Source organism: Chroicocephalus ridibundus, chromosome 2 (assembly GCF_963924245.1).
Source record: "Chroicocephalus ridibundus chromosome 2, bChrRid1.1, whole genome shotgun sequence".
Taxonomy (NCBI): Eukaryota; Metazoa; Chordata; class Aves; order Charadriiformes; family Laridae; genus Chroicocephalus; species Chroicocephalus ridibundus.
The window spans coordinates 76,559,440-76,578,120 of NC_086285.1; the positions used below are offsets into that span (position 1 = coordinate 76,559,440).

Consider the following 18,681-nt stretch of genomic DNA (forward strand, 5'->3'; position numbering starts at 1 on the left):
CCTTAGATTGTGTACAGGCAATGGTTGGGTATCAGACCCTTTTTTTAATCTAAGGAGTCAGAGGCAATTGCAGTCAGAGAAATTTAAAGGAGAGAACCGAAATCAAAGGACTGTTTTTGTTTTGTTTTATTTTAGAGACAGACGTTAAGGTTTTGAATTTGTTATATCAGACCATCAAACGCAGTCAGTTTCCCCTGGTTAATTTTAGAGAACTAAAATATAAAACAAAATCACTTAAAACCAGAACCAGCTTTCATCCTTTCCCATACAGTGTGTCTGTAAACAACACAGTATTACAAAATATGCTTCTAATTGTATGTTACAGTTTCCCCTGTAAGGATGAGCAAACATTTGCACCCATGGGGAGCAGCGTTTCATGAAATGCTTGGAGTTCAGCTGCAAACTGGTGGTCCAGATGATTCCCTGATGTCCACGCACTTTTAATAACTCAGTGCTCTTCCTCCTCCGCGGCCTGGGAACTCCTTCCTTAGTCTTCTGCTCCTTCTCCTAGTGCTGGATGGCAGGCTACAAACCAAGCGTCCCCTTCCCAGTTCACCTTGTTTGCTGGAACACTGGTAAGTCCACCCAGGCCAAGTGCTGCCAGAAGTCATCTCCTGTCTTCTCACCCCTGCAGCACTCCTTTCTGGGGACAAACACAGGCACTTAAAAGGCTTCAGTTGCTTGCTGCTGCTATGGCTTGCCCCATTGTACAGACCCAGCTCTGTAAACAGCATCTGTAGAAGAGTCCAACTGAAGTCCTGTCAGGTGTTTTTGGCAAAGAAGCAAAGGGGAAGGCTTGGTTTGAGTGTGGGAGGTTTAAAGCTTCTGTGCTGGTCTCCAAAGTCTCTCCAGAGCCAGAGCACTTGAACGGGAGTCCTACGTGGAGTGGATAGGCTTGGGTCTGCGCCAAGTCACAGCAGTGAGCGGTGGGAAGATGGAGAGGGCTTCAGCTGGGGGCATGTGTCCTCCGTAGCTCACTGTGGGTTCATTATTGGGTGATGGGAGGTGAAATGTTCAGCCCCTCTCCTTTTCTCTTTTTGCGGTTGCTCTGCCCACTGCTAATTTACATCTTAGGCATAAAAGAAATCTTTGTGTTCAAATGAAAAACATAAAGCTTCACTCTAGGGGCGATTAAAAATGAACAGAAAAAAGATTATAATATACTGAACAATATTCAAATGTGTTTTAACTTTTCCAGAAAAATATGTCTGCAGATCTGCGTGCCATTGCAGAGATTAGTCTAGAGGGAATTGATACGTCAAACAGAACAATATAATGACTTCTGATCTTTACTGAAGTGGTGAGAGAAAGGAAATTTTAAGAAAGGAAGAAAAGCAGCACAGAAGGTAGAAATTGTGGAGAATACACCAGGAATTTCTGGAACATTTTACACTTCAAAAATATGCACGTGTGGGTTGCGAACCGCTTCATAATTGTAGGACCTGCCTCAAAAAGTCTGTCAGAAATGCCAAGGCACTCATGCCTTTTTAGACCAGACTCTGACAGTAGAGCAAACCCATCAGAGAGGTCCCCAGTGTTTTATACGCATAGTGGTCACACAACGCAGAGCACTGTTGCCATAGCTATCATTCAAGTATCTCCAGATATGGTTCAAATGTCCAAAGACTGCCTGAGGTTGGAAATGGCAATGACAGATTTTGTGCTGGAGCGGCTATTACCTGTATCGCAGGTACCAGGACTAACTTGATAGAAATGCAATCTTCCGCCCAGATCTGGTCCAGATCAAATTTGTACTGCTGAGTGCTCTGCTGGTGGAGAGACCTGGAGCCTGTGTCTGCGAAAGCCTGGTGAGAGATTCTGTTCTACCACTCTCCTTCCGGTATTGAATATCCTAGTTTTATGTCACGTACAATAGATGGTAGAATAGAAAGACAGAGCTTATGGTTCCCTATCTGTCACGTGAAAGTTGTCTATCTGGCATAGGGGAAGTTTCTCAAAGATATTCTTCCTGCTTTTCTTATGGCCAAACTGCACTACATAGAACAGATGTACTAAAACACGAACAAAAGTGAAGTGGGGAGTGGAGGGGAGCCACTGGCATGGGGTAACTTTCTCTTGAAATATCGCAATTAGGTTGTGTTATGATTGGACTCTGTCATGGAAAATGAGCCCTGAAGAGGACCTTAAGAGGTCATTAAACTACCTTTCCTTCTGAAGGCAAGTGCAACTATATCAACTTCATCCTTGACAGATGTGTGCCTAACTCCTTCTTAAAGGTATCCAGAGATGAAGGCTTTAAGTTGGGGCCTCAAAGATTAAATAAGCATTAACAAGCTATAGCAGTGAGCAGCTGTGATTACTAGAATTAAGCCTGTATTCTAAGGTGCTGGAAGAATTAATCATCATTTAAAAATATCAGTGTGTAGGCTAATTAGCCAAGGCACAAAGCTAATTTAAAATTAAGCTCTGGAGAAAGGTGAAACAGTATGAGACAGTAAATATCCTGGTCTTGCTTTTTTTTTTTTTTCTTTCTTTCAAAATTGTGCTCCCTGTTTTTGTGACACTGATTTGACTAAAGATGCATAAACATCTTAATACGTTTTAGTAGTGGGGAAGGAGGGAGGAATGCAGTCAGAAGTGAAGACACCCAGTGTGGTTTTATCCGTGAATTACCTTCTGCCTTTGTTTCACATGGGGTGGAGGTGGGCAGATGGTGTGTGGTAAGGCAGTAACTTAGTAAAGACTATCCAACTTCTTACCTGCCTTGACTTAGGAGCCACTAAACTCCCCTCTATCGGTTTGCAGAAACTGCTGCTGAAAATCTGTATTTATTACTAATTTGAGTTCATCTGGTTTAAATATCTGGCCAACTAGTTTTGTGTCTTTTATGCTTACTGTGGCCTTCTTTTAGCATCCTTTCTCTCCAAAATTGCTGAGGTATGTATGGGGACAATTATTTGTGAACTGTAGTCTTGACTTCAGAACTGGGTCATGAGTTATTGTCTGAGAATTTGGTCCTTAAAACTAAACTGTCAGCAGGAATCATTACAATTGCCTGGAAATATGCTGTTAAAAAATTCAGTTTGTTTTTACCTGGACAGCTTTTTACCAGGCTCTGCAGGGATTTGATTCCAAGCCCAGTGCAGCCGAAGGAGACCACTGTTTGTTCTGCAGCAAGGCTGGGATTTGGACATAGGTTAGGCTTGCTTTATAGCACAGACTTAATTCTGTCACACACCTTCATATCTCTCTGGCATTTCGCTCCAAAGCCAACGTAGTAAAGACTACAAGGTTTTGATATGAGTGCATCCTTTACAGGTATAATCCCTTTTCTAAAACGGGAAAAAGAGAAGTATATTGTGACTGACAGCTCAATCTAAGCTTTGCATCTAAGCAAAACCCCAGCCCATGCAGGAAGTGAATTGCAGAGCTTCAGAAATAGCACAGAAACCTACATTCTACTTGCAAATACACCGTTCATAGCTCCCACAGGGGCTGTAGCTCAGCCCCCTGCAACAAACACAGCAATCCGGGTGTGGAATAACACATAAAAATCTATGTTATGATATACACTCACAATAAGGCTGCCTTACAGCAGGTAGGAAATCTTCTAATTGCTCGGAGTATGTGTTGGAAGGTTGCCTTAATGCGGGGAGTTTGCATGGAAATGGAGCTGAGCGTGGCAGAGCGGGACTTTGAAGGTTCAATCTGGTCCCATGAAGCTGCAGTTAGACAGATCAGGCTTGGTGCACGCTAAAAGGAGGTGAGACAAAATCCAGCACCTTTGGCTGAGCATGTGAAGCGAGACCTGACATTTACGGCTAATGAGAGGTGTCAAAGTAGCTCTAGGCAGCTGGGCTCCATCCAACAGGGTCTGCTTTGCTTTGGTTTTGTTTCTCGCACAATGTGACGGGGTTTAAATTACAGTGGGTTTGTGGAGTGAAATCTGACTCTCTTAAAAAGTCTCAGAAAAGGGGTTCAGCTGACCCTGGATGCTTTTTCCCAGCTCCCGGAGTTGTCATTTCCTTTCTTTGCAGAATTCTATCATTTCTAAGGCATGGTGCATGCAAGAATACCCACATACAGAAGGTGTGTAAATAAATGCCTGCCTGCAGACTGCTCCGGTAGCAGTGGCATCGCAGTATGGGACGGGGCATGGAAAGGGTCAAGGTGAAAGCAAACCAGCTGTCAAATCCTGCCCTCCCCACGCCAGGTCATGATTAAGATCAGGAGCTGGCTTGTGCCCTGCATGGTGAGGGAATTAACATGGAGCGGCGGCATGCCGGCGGCAGCTGTGGGAGGCCGGCTGGCATCGTGCGGATGAACACAAGCACAACATCCCCTTTCAGCTGCTGCACAGGGTCCAGGGTGTCCCCAGAATATCATGCAGGGTGCAGTCTAGCCACACAAAAGTGTCGTCCCGGTCCAAGGCGTTGCCTTTAGGGATCAGTGGGAAGGCAGAAGCCAAGTGCCCTCCCTGGGCTCTTGGCGGTGGGAAAGGATTGAAGGAAACCATGTCCTAATTCCATCTGTGCGGCATAGGTTGTTTTTTTGCACCTCTGACGTAGTTTGCTGCATCAACAGGCTGCTGAATCTACCAGCGTCTATCCAGAGAGTGTTAATACCACGGAGGATTGAGTTGTTTTTTTGGATGGCATGAGTTTCTAGCACTTACTGAAAACTTGCAGATGAAATCTTAAAAATCTTGAAATTTCTAGAGAAGCAGTGAGAAACAAAAGACACAGGAATATTCGTGCTGTGGCATTCTGTCATTATGTTTAATGCAGTTCATAGTAAATGTTTGTGTGTCTGCGTGTGAATAAACATATACATGTCTGTCTGTTGAGTAGTTTCTCTCCCTTCTTGGGGTTTTTCTTATTAAAACGAAGAAAATATGTAGTTTCATATCACCTATATTTGCAATCACATTGTAAAAGAAAAGTTTTGTTGTAGCTTCTGCTAGTGCATCTCAAGAACAAATATCTGAATCGGGTTTATTCAGATACACCAAACATATTTGGTTGCAATGATGGAAATTATAAAACCTTTTGAAATGCTATATTTTATTTGCCTGAATGGAAAATAAACAAGCCTTTGTTCAGTCCCACCTCAAACAATAATGATCTGGAGATTGTTTTAAATGCTGGAAAACACCCATAGGAGATACAAAATAGAGAAACAGAATTGTCAACTTTCCCGACTGATTAATCCTGGATTTTAAACTAGACAAACAAGATTTCATCTCAAACAATAATTTTCAGAAAATCACGACTAAATGAGAGGACAGCTTTCCATTGGCCCAGTTGAGTTTATTTTCATCTCTACTGCATGGTATCCTTTTCCGTGATTAATCCCACGGGAGAATTCAATGTGAAGCAGGTTATGGGAAAGCAGTCTAATGAAAGTAGTTTTGCAACTTTAAAAACACAGCCATTCCCAGGATGCTTGGGTTTGCCATTCGGAGTGAAGGGAAGGAGACAAGCACAAGGTGCTTGAGGGCTGAACCTCTACCTCCCATCAGCACCTCCCTGCGTGCTGTGCGCTGCTGGCATGCAATGGCAGAGCTATAGGTTTGGGGGTGGGGGTGGTGCCGCTACCACCCTTTCTTTGGTAAAGCCCTGCAAGGATGTTTCTACAGCTCAGGCTACAAATGGGAATGACTTGCCATCAGCTGTTTCCATCAGTAGGAGAAGTTTTGTACTACTTTTCTTACCGTGCATAACAGTTTTCCCTGCCAACAGCTTCATTGATCAAGGTGTAAAAGAAGGCAGGGAGCTGACATTTGCTGTCCTCTCCGCAGAGAGAGGAATGCTGGCTCTGCAGCCTCATGAATGAAGGAAAAAAAAAAATGAAATCGCCTTGCTCCCCTTCTGCAGAGTAGTCATTAACCTCGCTAATGGGGAAGGAGGTAGCTTTTTAAAGCCCCGTGCCTGAGGGATTACATATGCAATGACTCTTAATGTCAGCATTGATGTTTCTGAGTAAGTTTGTACCCTCCTGAAAACATAACCCAGGCAGGCAGAGGTACCGACGGTCCAGATTTATCCTGAAGGGATGGATGAGAACAGGGGTCACAAAATAAAGGCCAAAACCAGTCCTGTTTATGATAAAGGAGCATCTATGTGTTTTTGTTTGTAAATGTGAATTTCAAGGAATAGATATATATACACTATTCAGTGTGCAAAATAAAAGGCTATTCACCAATGTTTTAGTATTATGCCTTAATAAAATGACACTTTCCAGAGCTAGTTGTGACTTTAAGCCAGATCATGGCTAAAAATATTAAGGGAAGGATCACCACAGCAACAATCACATTGCTCCTCTTCTGCAGAGGAAGTGGAAAAACACTCAAACTTTTGCCAACCTGAATAAATTATCCAGATTATCAGAACTGTAAGGAAAGCTGTATGTAATCTGCTCTGTGTGCGTGCCTGTGAGCGTGCGCATATGTGTTAACTGGATTGCAGCCTGTTAAATACCTATGTCAAAGGGGACAGCTCTGAATGTATGCTCAAGAGAAAAAAAATTACCACGGTTGTACCTTAATTGGCCAGCAGATACCACGTGCAGTACGGTGCTCACAGCAGCACTGGGGGACTCCAGTCCAGCGGCTGGGATGGGCTGGGCTGTCCTGCTCGTGGTGCTGGGAGATGGGATGGGGGACACCGGTGCTCTCTTGGTCTCGTTCCAGCGTGAAGCTGGGAAATGGCTAGGTTATTCACCTGGATTTGGGAGCACAGGCACACTCTTGCTCTGGTCTGGCAGTTGGTTTTACGTGTTGCGTGCGGTTTGCTTTGCCAAAGAAAACCACCTTGTTATCTGGGGAGGGAAGGGCATGGATGGAAGGGTTGGGGGCAGAAGCAGTATTGTCACTGCTTGACTTTAAGCACCTTGTGCAGGAATTTGCACTGGAAGCCTTCTCCTACCAGGCTGCCCACATGGTCAGTGGAGAGAGGCTGGCTTTTTTAGAGGCGGCCCAAGGGAAGGACGTGACTTAGAATAGTGGTAATCATGTCAAGATCTTTGGTAAATTCAGGGTGCATCAAAGACCCTGAAATCATGTTAAGGAAGTCCAAAAGCATGTGGCTTTTGAGCACAGGAAGACAACGTTAGGGTTGGAGTGCCAAGGGTGTGCATTTCTATTCCTGCTTCTCCTGCCATTAGGAAGAGCTCCTGTTTAGCCGTTTGCTGGTTCCATACTAAACCCTGGATTGTTCCTGCCTGCCATCGTTTTCTGACTTGGGTTTATAGCTAGAAATGTCCCTCGGTTTTTCTGAGATCACACATTTTAAATAAACAGTGCCTGATTGTTTTGTGTCTTTAGCATTTTATACCTTTCAGGCTCATAGATGCTTTACAAAGGAACATTTTGCTCCTGTTGAACAAAATAAGCCAACTGATGACAGACTTGCTTTTCTTCATTTTCTTTCATGCAGGCCAGTGCAGACTTGGGCTTGGCTAGATGACCTGTATCCTGGCCCCATTTGGGGTATCTGCCAAGTGTTGTTGCATATACTGTAATGTTGATGCAGACTGAATTCCAGTAATCACCCGTACCTGATGGTAACGTGGCTGGAAAAGGGTTAAGACAGCTGCTGTCAGAAGTGTAGGGGGCTTTCTACTTGTTCAGGGCCCTTGTGTGCCAGTGGCGGGGGTGGGGGAGGTACATGAGCAAGCAGGTTTAAGTTTGATCACAGCTGAAGAGCCTCCAGCTTGCTGTAAAGAGAAGTTTATGGCAAAATTGGTTACTCTGCAATATTCTGCTGTTCATTTTTTCAAATGTAAATTTTAAAATTTGCTTGCCCATTCATTTCAAGAACGCTACGGGCCCGTCCACTCCTTGCTCTCTTTTCTGTCGTTTGCTGTCTGCCACCTTGCTGTGCCCACTGTGGCTCCAAGGCTGGCAGCCTGCTGAACTGCAGAGCCTTGCCACATGGCATGTGCTTTTGGGCAGGATTTTGTGCTGGCTGGCAGTGACACTCAGCCATTGCAGTGGGGAAAATCTAACAGCGGCAGCTGGAGTTAATGAATCCGACATCACCCTGGAACAGGGATGGGAATCCCAGAGCTCAGGGGGTTTTCGTGGAGGTCTGCTGCAATCTTGATGCGTGAGTGACTGGAGGAGATGAAAGCACATCTGGATAGGCTAAGGAATACATATACACTAGATTTTTTTTGCATTATATTTAATTTAGTGCTTGTGCATTAGGTGTCCTGTCCCCCCCCCATCTCTTTTTAAGGTTCACTTGTTTTAATGTGTAAGGAAAAATACGAGTGATGCATATGGTTAGATGAATGTCTACTATGATTCTGTTATTGTGTGCTGGACCTTTAAAAATAAAGTGTTCCCCAGGCTGTAGTCTAGAAGGGATTGCTATGCATCAATGCAAGATGGCCCTTACAGTGAGTTACACGCTTGTTTTTCTCTCACGCGGTTGTTATTTCTCTCCTTGCTTGTTTGATTTAATTTGAAACAAAAGCCATTCTGGTTGTAGGAAATTTTGATTTAGGTGTTCAGGAAATGGAACAGGATTAAGTCTGTGGAAAAGGGCACTGCGGAAATCCTACAATAGCAGCATGTTACTTCACCCACCATTCTGTCAAAGCCAGGTCTGGTCAGGACATCTCCTCTGTACAGTCCCGACCTATCTGTCAGGAGGACGGACTCTGAACTAGATGATAATACAGGTTGATTTTCTTTCCCCTTCAAACTCCCTTCCTCCAAACTAAGGTGCATATATTATAACCAACACCCTAGTCGACAAAGCTGAACGGATTGCTAGCTGCGAAACTCCTGTCTGGGTTCCCGATAATGAGATAATATCTAAGAAGTCACCAGTTTCTATCATGCAGATCTACTAGATGAAAGTCTCAAATATCAAGGGTATATCCAGACCAGCTATGGGTCAGATGCTTCTACCGCGTATGTATTTTTGTCACAGAATCAGCTTGTTTGTGTTATAGTTTGGGAATAAGAGACTCAGCAGCCTCTAAGCTGAACACAGCCTCACAGAGTGCCTTCCTGGGGGGCTCTCTGTTGTACCTTCCTGTCAAATGTGATGGGAAATCAATGATGAATAGGAGATCCCTAATTGCCATGCATACTTGTCCCTGCGTGGTGTCAAAATCTGAGTTGGCTGTTTATTTTCTCATATTTTACATATGACTTATTTACTTAGGAAGGGGAGGGGAAAGGAGGAGGCTATTTGGGGTTGAAGTGAAAAATGAGAGAAAGGAAATTTGGCAGTGATTCTCTGCTGGAGCTGCTAGGAGGCCTGCAGAAACTTGTCCCATATCTGCATCCCCTGCGCTTGTCGTCAGCTCATGCTTTGTTCTGTGCTCGCAGCAGGGTCTCAGGGGAACACAGCTGCTGCAGCTGCTTGTAGACCAAAAGGTGACCTTTTGAGTAGCCAAAGAATGATGCATTATTTAGTGCATTCCCAGCTGAAATGGAAATGAAATGATTTCATGAGCAGAATGATTTGTTTGTCCTTTCACTTGGATGCATCCTCTTTGGACCACACAATAGTGTGGTGCACACGCCACTCCTCGTGGTTTCTTCTGGGTAAAGCTCTTGATAAGACAAGCATTGCACTTTGAAAAACACTGACTGTTAAGTAGAAAGACCCTACTAGCCAAATGTAATAAGCCTCAGTTTAGAGGTATTGAGTTTGCAAAAACCAACTTCTATTTAAATAATGTGTAGGAGTGAAAGCTTCCTGGTGAAGTGTACGTCTCTAGACTACCAGCTGATACTGCTAAGTATCGTAACCAGCTGTTATTTCAACATGAAGTATTCTACATCTTTCAATTAATCAAGAGTCTCTTGGAAGGTGCCATAGCAGGACGTTCATTACAGGGACGTTAAACGAATGGAGTATTTGTCATTCTCATAGACAGAGTCTTCAGCAGCTGCCTCCCAGTGATCTCTGATAGCCAGATACTTAGGCACTCTGCTTATCCTTTGGGCAAAGGAGGGGAGGCAGATGGGAACAATTTTTCACAATGTCTAACTTTAAATTTCCTATGTGGTCTTCCAGACAGTGATTCAAAGAACCTGAAGCTGGAGCCTACCTCTCCTGCTGGCTGTGAATGAAGACGGCAGTATACTTTGCTGCAAGTCCATCTGCTCTTGAACATTATAAATACCTTTAAAAAGATCTATCTAATAGTGTCTTTCCTTTGAAGTTTCCAAAACCATTTACGAAGGCTTGAAAGCGGTATTATTCATGTGTTTCAGATGAAGAGAGCTGAAGTGTCAAGGTAACAACTGTCTTGAGAATGACTGTCTTTCTCCAAGCCATGAGCGTGTGGAGGGACCTGGGGGAAGATCCAGTGTTTACCAGGGATTTCACTGAGCTCAACGAGCCCTGAAATGTAGGAAGAAGAAATCTGCACGAATGAAGAGGCGCCCAGCAGACCATGCTATCTCATTGGAGAACCCAGTGGTAAAAATTGTCCATGAAATGATAGACATCTGCTTTTGTGGGATTATTTTTATTAGTAAAGTATTAGACGGGGTAAGGCAAGTAAACAGGGATTCTGTAAATGACTACAAGTGCAGTTGCCTGTTTGACACTGTCTTAATTGTTACCACAAACAGCACAAGATGATGAAGAATGACCACCTTTCTACTCAGAAGATAACTGCCTTTAAAAAGAAAGGAATGAAACCCAGCTCTATGATTTCTAGGATCCCAATTAATTAAAATGGATATGACTAAAGAAGCATAAACAGCTGAGCAGCTTTCAGCCACTTCCCTGGCATGTTCTTACTGACTCTGAGTCCTTATTTCCAACCACAGTGTCTGCTCATCCTTTTGCAGCACCCTTCAAACCAGCCTCCCCCAAAGGATCCAGCAGACGTGGTCTGAGACAAGAGCTGAGCACAAGCTGGTAAGCATTCACTGCAGGGAGTTCCAAGTGCCGTGAGATTTAGTCAAACAGCAAAGTACAAGCTTCTACTATGACTCATCTGGTGTAAAACTAGTGCTAAGTATTGTACATAATTAAGACAACATTATTACAGTGAGATAGCACTTCTTTTTTTGGCATGGTTAAAGTCTTGAAAAGGTGTAATGTTTTCAGCCTTTAGAGCTGTGAAGAAGATGAAGACTTATGATGGGAGTTCATACTAAAAGATATCATGGCTACAGTGAATTTAGATCATAATTTGCGTTATTCCTGAAGCTTTGCGTGTGTATTTCAGTCACCTTCATGAAAGGCTGTGTTTTTTGTGAGAATAAACACAACCTTAAAGTAGTAATCATTAGATAAGACTTGCATCAATGGCCTCTGTAGACACTCCAAGGGTTTGCTGATTTTTATGCCACAAATCATGTATTTTATTTTGAGCCACATTTCTTAAAGAGATGCTACTGGTATTTCAAGTAACAGACGTGAAAAATTATATTTACCGTTGAATGCAATAGAAATGTTGGCAACAGTGGTGTCAGAAAGCTATAGATTCAACATTTGAAGACCGACTGTCAGCAGTTACGGAACAGAAGTGTTAGTCAGCCAATGGCCCGAACGATGGGAAAAGTTAAACAAGTAGGTCATTACAATTTGCCTACTTGCCCCAGCTTTTTCCTTCAGAGGTCCACAAATCAGCTTTGCTTTTTATGAATGCATGTTCTTGGTTAAAATTTGTTGTGGTATAACGCAAATAAATTCTGCGTATTCGTTGCTCAAAAGCCATTTTTCCAGGCTACTTGCTTCTCATTATACTTAACTAGTAACTGCTCTTTATGGTGTTATGATATTGTTTCTGTTCATTGATTAGCTGTCTGACTTGCAAGCAAGAGGTGGGAAATCAGACTGCAAGATGGTGACACGAATCATTTTAAGGGACAGGACTTTGAATGAACCTATTTCCATCTGTGTATTCCAGTGGATGCCTTTGAAGCATGTTTATGCTCTTACTTGAGAATACATTGGCTACTTCTTCAACCTAATGTTACCACCACTTTTCTTATCATTTCCTAACATGCTACTTGTACCCCATTTTCATGCACATCTCCAAGGAATTAACCAAGAAAGTTACAGGGACCACAGAGTTTCAGGAGGAATCGCGGGCAAACAAGGCGCTGGGGTCAAGACATCTGAGCCACAGCCAGTGAGCCCCTTCTTTTTGTACGAGTTGAACAAACTATAATATTTTACAAGTCTGAAGATGAAGAATTCCAAGGGCCTTTCTGAGAAAATGATCATTTAATATAAAAGATAGATCAGTTCCCATTTTGTTTGCACTGCTGTTTTCCAGATGAGTTTCCAATCTATTAGAGAAGTAGTAAATGCTCCCCCAGCAACCAACCATTGATGTTTTGAAAGGAAATCAAAAAGCAGTGTAAGGTTGTTGAAGAAAATGGCTTTAAAGGAAAAGAGTAAAAGATCATACCATTCCTGTGATAGCTGCAAAAGTTTGTGAAGATTACAGCTGAGAGAGAGATGGGCCAGAGAGAGATCAAGGAGTCAAGGAGAAGATACCTGCCTGCAGAGCTTTGTCCTAGCATGTTTTCTTGGAGGCTCCCAGCCTAAAACTTTGTAGAGGTTGATCTGTTAGGGGCGCACAACCAGAGGTGGAATTGCGGAAGAGATGGATAAGCCTCAAATGGAGAGGGCGCCTGTTCACCGTGGTTATTATCTTGTACTTTGTATGGCTTTGACAGGATTTAAACAGCTTCTTGACGCTTGAGAGAAATACTGTGCAGGCCTATTGTTCCTAAAGCAGGGTTTCACCATCAGCTGAGCATCCAGGGACCTTGCTGTGGGTGCATGCTGGAGTTGCCCATCTGATGCAGTGTCTCTCAGCTGATCTGACTTTTATCTTTACTCCAACCATGAGCTCACTACGAGCACAAAGGGAAAAGTATTTGTATTCCACTGTGCACATTGACAGTAATTTTGTGGATGCAGGACAGCGCTATAGAAAGAGACAGCTATGTGGAGTGTTTAGAAGGCATTAATTTCTTACATTCTCCTTTTTCGAACCAGACTGCAAAAGGTTATAGCAGGAATAGCAAAGGAAAGAACTTGCAGACTTCACAAAAATCAAAGCCTACAGCTTGTGTTGGATGGGTGTATTTGGCACACATCTGTGATTATGAAATTACTTTTAAATTGCTTTTAAACTTCATCTGGATAATGATTCATCCTTTCAATTTCCTTTGTCCCTCCAGAACATCCGCCATTAACAAACCAACCAGTTGTGGTGTTTTACAATCCATGTTTGAACCTACTTCTCAAAGCATTGCACACTTCCTTAAATAAGCAATTACTCATTTGCACAAAGATAAGGTCAGCCTTGGGAATGAAAGATGGATGAACAAAGCACTTTGGCAACCATCTTTGAAACGAGTCAAGAAGCAGTTGCACCAGAGACTTATTAAACTGCAACATCAACAGGCGGCTTAAGTGTTTCCGTACAAACAGATATTGTACAGCCTTGATTTGGTTGAGCTGAGCCCATTACAGGATTTAGGCATATGCCTAAAGATGGAGTTACTTACATGACTGAAGTAAAGATGTGCCTAAGTGTTTTGTTGTGTATGGGCCTACACACTACATCTGTGTTTGTATTAAGAGGAAAAGCTGTTCTACAAGACATTCATGCACTTCGAAATGTATTTTTGTTCTGAACTGGAACAGGAAGTTTTACCCTGAAGTGAAATTTAGGAAATCTTTAATTCCAGAAATCTTTAATTCCAGAAATCTTGTAATTGAGCGTACATGAAACATTGTGTGTCAGTAATGTTGAAATGCTTTGTGACATTAAGATTGAAACATTACGTGTCCACATATGTTACTAAATTAATTAGAACCAACTGTCAACTAAGCATGCTGGGATTGCCTGGGTTGTGTATTACCCTCCCTCTGGATGCAGGAAGAGCTCTGATCTGATCTAGCATCTTGGCTGAGGTGCAGTGCTCCATGAACACTGCTGTTCAACCTGTGCATGATGTAGAGCTGGACCTACTGAACCCTCCTCAGCCCAAATGGCTTCATGTAGGGACATCAGTTTAGGCTTTGTTCTTGGAGGCCAAGGGAGCTGACAGAAGTATTCTGGTCTACAGTATGATGCCATGAAAACCTTAATTTGTCTTTCCGTAGAGCACTGAAATGTATGCTCAGCCCATATGAAGCTATTGCTTTCATGACTAAACAAAACAAGTTTTGATTGCAGACATCGATTTGCACACATGAAAGATGAAACAATTTGTTCTAGTTTTTCAAACATATTTCTGGATTGCCTCCCTTGGGTGTTAAACTGCTGTGTTTAACATGTTGGTTTAAAATCCGAACCTGAAGATTTGTGCTTTAATCTGTAAGGATTGCTGTCAGTGGAATTTTATTTTCTGTGGTTTTATTTTTGACTATAACTATATAGTATTTGGGGGAAAGACACTGAAGTGACTGAATTGTGAATACAATTCTGGCACTTCATTCTCTGATATCCCCACTAGTCTATTAGGTGAATTTCTTCTCTTGTATTTATACGTAAATGGTAGCAACTAAAAGTTCAGATAATTACCCTTAATGATGCCAAAGAAGTATTAGAATGTTACTGGAGTGTATTTAGAATGGCAAAGGAATGCAAGTTTATAGATCATCTACCTCACCAAAAGCATTTGGGAAGCATTTCAGGGAGTTGGAATTGATGATCCTTATGGGTCCCTTCCAACTTGAGATATGATTCTATGATTCTGTCTCAAGTGTCTTGTACCAGGTCTTTGACATGAGTGCTTTAGGGGCGCAGGGCACAGACCCTGTGCTTGTGCTTGTAGGTGGTTTGGGTCTTCCTTGGCTTGTCGGTTCCAGCCCAGATGTATCCAAAATTTTGACTGAAAATATTAGACTGAAAAAAATTTAGACTGAATATATTTTTTGCTCTGCCTGCCTCTAGACACAATGGAGGTTCAAAAGGGAGTAGGTATCTGTCAACAGTCTCTGAAAGGGGACCATACAAATAATCTGTTTCCCCTGCTTTTCAAGTTGCAGTCCCTCTTCTCAGTCTCCTTGCCTGATGGACCAAGTAGGATTGATCCCTAGGCCAAGAGCTTCTCTTTGGGTATATGGGGTTAAGAGGACAAAGTGGTACTGAACCTATTGCTTTAGAAAAGTCTCTTTGTTTGGCCCAAGCATGCAGCACATGTGGTGAAATTTATTTAGACAAATATTATATCTAAAATGGCTTTTCCTGCTTAAGCCTCTGGGTAGTTATGGCTTTGCTTTGATGTCCTGTCCTTTTGTTTCAGGGTTGAAATAAAAATCTACGGTCCACAGCCTTTGTGTCTCTGTCAGCTTCTGGGTCGGCTGCCCACAGCGGAATTACCCAATCCCATTTTTTGAGAGATGTTCTTTCATCCTTTAAGGCCTCAACTCCAGCAAAACATAAACCACTAACCTTAGCTGGAGCCTGTGAATATCGTCTCTTATGAAAGACCCTCTTGCCCAAGCTTGGCCGCTCTCTTACACTTTCTGTAAGAAACTAGGGTAGCCCCTAGTACCCAACCAACTGAATGCTTTGGCTTCAGATGTCAGCAAGAATAGGAGTGGAAACCTGGGTTATATGTTCATAACAGACAATACAATTGCTTTCTTATTTTGCTGCAGTTACTACATGTTATATTTCTGTCTGAGGAAGTTAAACGCCTTCACAGACAAGTATAAAAAGATGCATGTGTTTTCCCAAGCCTGAACTCATGAGCTTGTATGTACTTTACCATAATCTGACGCTTGTTTTAAGAAATGTATTTTACATAATTGGCCGTGGCAGACATGTATTCTGAAAGAAAAAAGTGTATTGAACTGTATACTGTGTACCACTAATAATAATTTGCAGCAGTATCTTCCATAAAAGTAAAGGATAATTTAGCACTAGAACACCAGGCCTCAAAACCAAAATAAAATCCTTTTTTTTTTTTCCGTGGCTAGACTTAGGATTCATCTCACCTCACTGTAGACACATATGGTAGGACCCATCACCCCAAGCTCCCTTTGCAGTCAGTACAGGGAACAGGCACTTTTAGGCCATGATTCATCTGACCTATTTACATGTCTGCTGTAGGAGGAGATGAATCACTGCCGAGACTAGATCTGTGCGGAGGATAAAGGGAGCCGAAGATGGCCAGCTCAGATGTAGATGCTTATACAAATCTACAGTTTGAATTTAGACTTGTGGTTTGGAACAACAATTTTTCAGAGAAGAGTTAAATTTTCTAAGCCACGTATTCCCAGCAGAATGTGTGTACGAATATATATATATATATATATGTTTTTTTTCTTCCCACAACAGAAACATTTGCAACAATATCTTTTGAAAACTGCCCTACATCCCCTTCTCCAAATGTTCTGCCATCTGAAGAGCTGCCATTTTATCTACTGCCTCTGCCCCTCTTTCACACATACAGACGTGTGTACACATGCCATGTTTCAGAGCTGGGCCTTCTGAATTTTCAGCATTAACTCAAAATATACTCCTCTGTACGTGGTAGCCAGAGCTGTTACACACAGGCAGATATATTAGCTGGTTTTGTTTTTTAAAAAAACGCGAAGCAAAATATGCAAACAAAACCACCAAATGAACATTTCTGAAATTTGCTTCTGTTTAAAAATATAATTTTTTATTCATCTTTTCTGCTAGAATCTGCTCTACTCTGCCTGCAGCCTTCACGAGGCAGGGCATCGTAGGAAGAGCAACGTTGGTTTCTGGGAGACGAGTAATGATGCAGAAAGAGGGGGAAGACAAACTTGATCATCTAAGAAAGGGTGCACGTTCCCAAGTGAAGCTCTGAGAAGACAAGAGAGAGGTAATGTTGTGTGGTTATGTATAGAAGATCAGAGTTGAAAGAGTCTGGTTTATGGGGAGTGAGGAGGATGTCCTCGCAGGTACACTTCTGCACATGCTGTAGTATAATGTCCCAGTGCGTCTGAACACCCATCTAGGCTGCAAATGGCACGAGGGTCATCTATTCAAAAAGGAAGAAAAAAAGCCACCCTGTTGTAGAGCTTTACAATGCTCAGCTGCTGCCGAGGAGTGCTTGGTGTAGCTACAGTAGTGGTAGACAAAATATCCCTCCCATCCAGTCGCTGGCACACAGCAGAGCAACCCATTTATGTGAGCACCTGGTCGATCAGTTCGCTTGTGACAGATCTTGGCACGCCCTCTCCTCTGGCTGTAAAGCTTTACTGACTCGTGTTTTGCAGGAATTTCCCCCCCCCCCCCCCCCAAACTCTTGTCTGGCATGGGAGGACTTGGAACAGAGTGATACTGGCTCTGGCGACAACAGGAAACTGCATTTTGGATAACCCTTTATGGTGCAAGCTTTCCAGCTATTTCAGGGCTTTTCTGTGGGGGTGGGAAGGCTGTCCATCATTCAAAGTCCATTGCAGTCAGTGGGAAGAGTGCCCGTGACTGCAAAGGTCTTTGGCAAAGGCCACAAGTATCTGAAGGCTGCCTCTGAGAAATGGGCACGGGCTCGCAGCTCCCCGCGGGGCACAGTGCGGAAGCGGCTTCAGGAAGAGAGAGTGCTCTTTTACTGGTCATCCCAGTGCATCATTCATTAAATATAAGGCCCTACAGGAAAACCAGGGCTTTGTGTTCTCCATGCCCCCCCTGCATCAGCCCTGACGTCAGTCGTTTCGAACCATGGAAGTTAAATTAAGGTCAGAGCAGTCTAATAGGCAAGGGAGAGCAAATGCTAAGAAGCCAGGGTAATGAGAAAATACCTGCCATCTGGAGCTGTCATAAGCACAAATTTACATCACTCCCACAAAATAAATAAATTACAGCCTGCGGAACATTACTCTCCCTGGGTGCAAAGCCCTGCTCCTGCCACGACCGCCAAAAATTTTGGCCTGCCCGCTTTCTGCGTGATGGTGGGCTTCTGCCGAAAGCCCCGGAGAAATGTGCACGGGCGCAGGGAGACATCTGCAACCCCTGGCTGATGGAGCACAACGGCTGGAGCGGGATCTGTTCGGCTGCATCCGCTTGCTCCCTTCCTCCCTCTGACGGAAAGTTTTCCTCCCGGCTCTGACAGCACCGCAGCCACTTGGGGAAGCACATGACTTCCTCGAGAGACGGCATTTCTTATTTGTGTTGCAGGCCTCCAGCAGGCATGGCACCGAGGCAATATTTATATCAGTTTTTGTAACGTCGTCGCGGCAGCTGCAATTTTGGGAACTGAAGTGCTGGCTGGAAGTGGAGAGAGAGGCACAAAGCACACCACGCCACATAGAAATGAGGGTGGAGGGAAGAAAAAAAAAAAAAAAGAAAAAAAAGGAAATAAAAAAAGAAAATCGGTAACCAGCCTCCTCCCCCAGAAAGCTCGTTGTGTTCCCGTGTGCCAGGGGTGCCGCTTGCCCTCCAGATGGTTACCGCAGGGCCCATCTGCCTAAAAGTGAGTCAATGGAAATCACAGCTCAGGATGCCAGCGATGGGACCAGATCTGTCCCTGCAGGGTGCCTGCCTCCTGGGGAAGCAGGGCAGGGGAAGGGGAGTCCCCCGGCTAGGTGGCTTTCCATGCTCCATGCCTAACAGCCTGCTGGGGAGGTGGGGGAGAGCCCAAGCCCTTTGGCTGTGAGGCAGGCAGTGTAGATAGCAAGGCTGCCGCCAAAACCGCTGCAGCCTGGTGCTGTGCCTTGGCAATCAGCCCTAGCAGGCTCGTTAACCCGGCCACAATGCCGTGCTAGTGCAGCCATTCTGCTCCCAGATCCCTGC

General features: G+C 43.6%; 1 protein-coding gene across 1 annotated transcript in view; it reads left to right on the forward strand.

The window, feature by feature from the left end:
• Nucleotides 1-345: 345 nt before the first annotated feature.
• The window catches only part of F13A1 (coagulation factor XIII A chain), an 80,574-nt gene continuing 62,238 nt past the window's right edge, over nt 346-18,681 (forward strand). The window contains exons 1-3 of the mRNA XM_063325958.1: nt 346-575; nt 10,002-10,856; nt 16,606-16,771. The gene's annotated coding sequence lies outside the window, so the exon portion shown is untranslated. The remainder of the gene's footprint in view (nt 576-10,001; nt 10,857-16,605; nt 16,772-18,681) is intronic.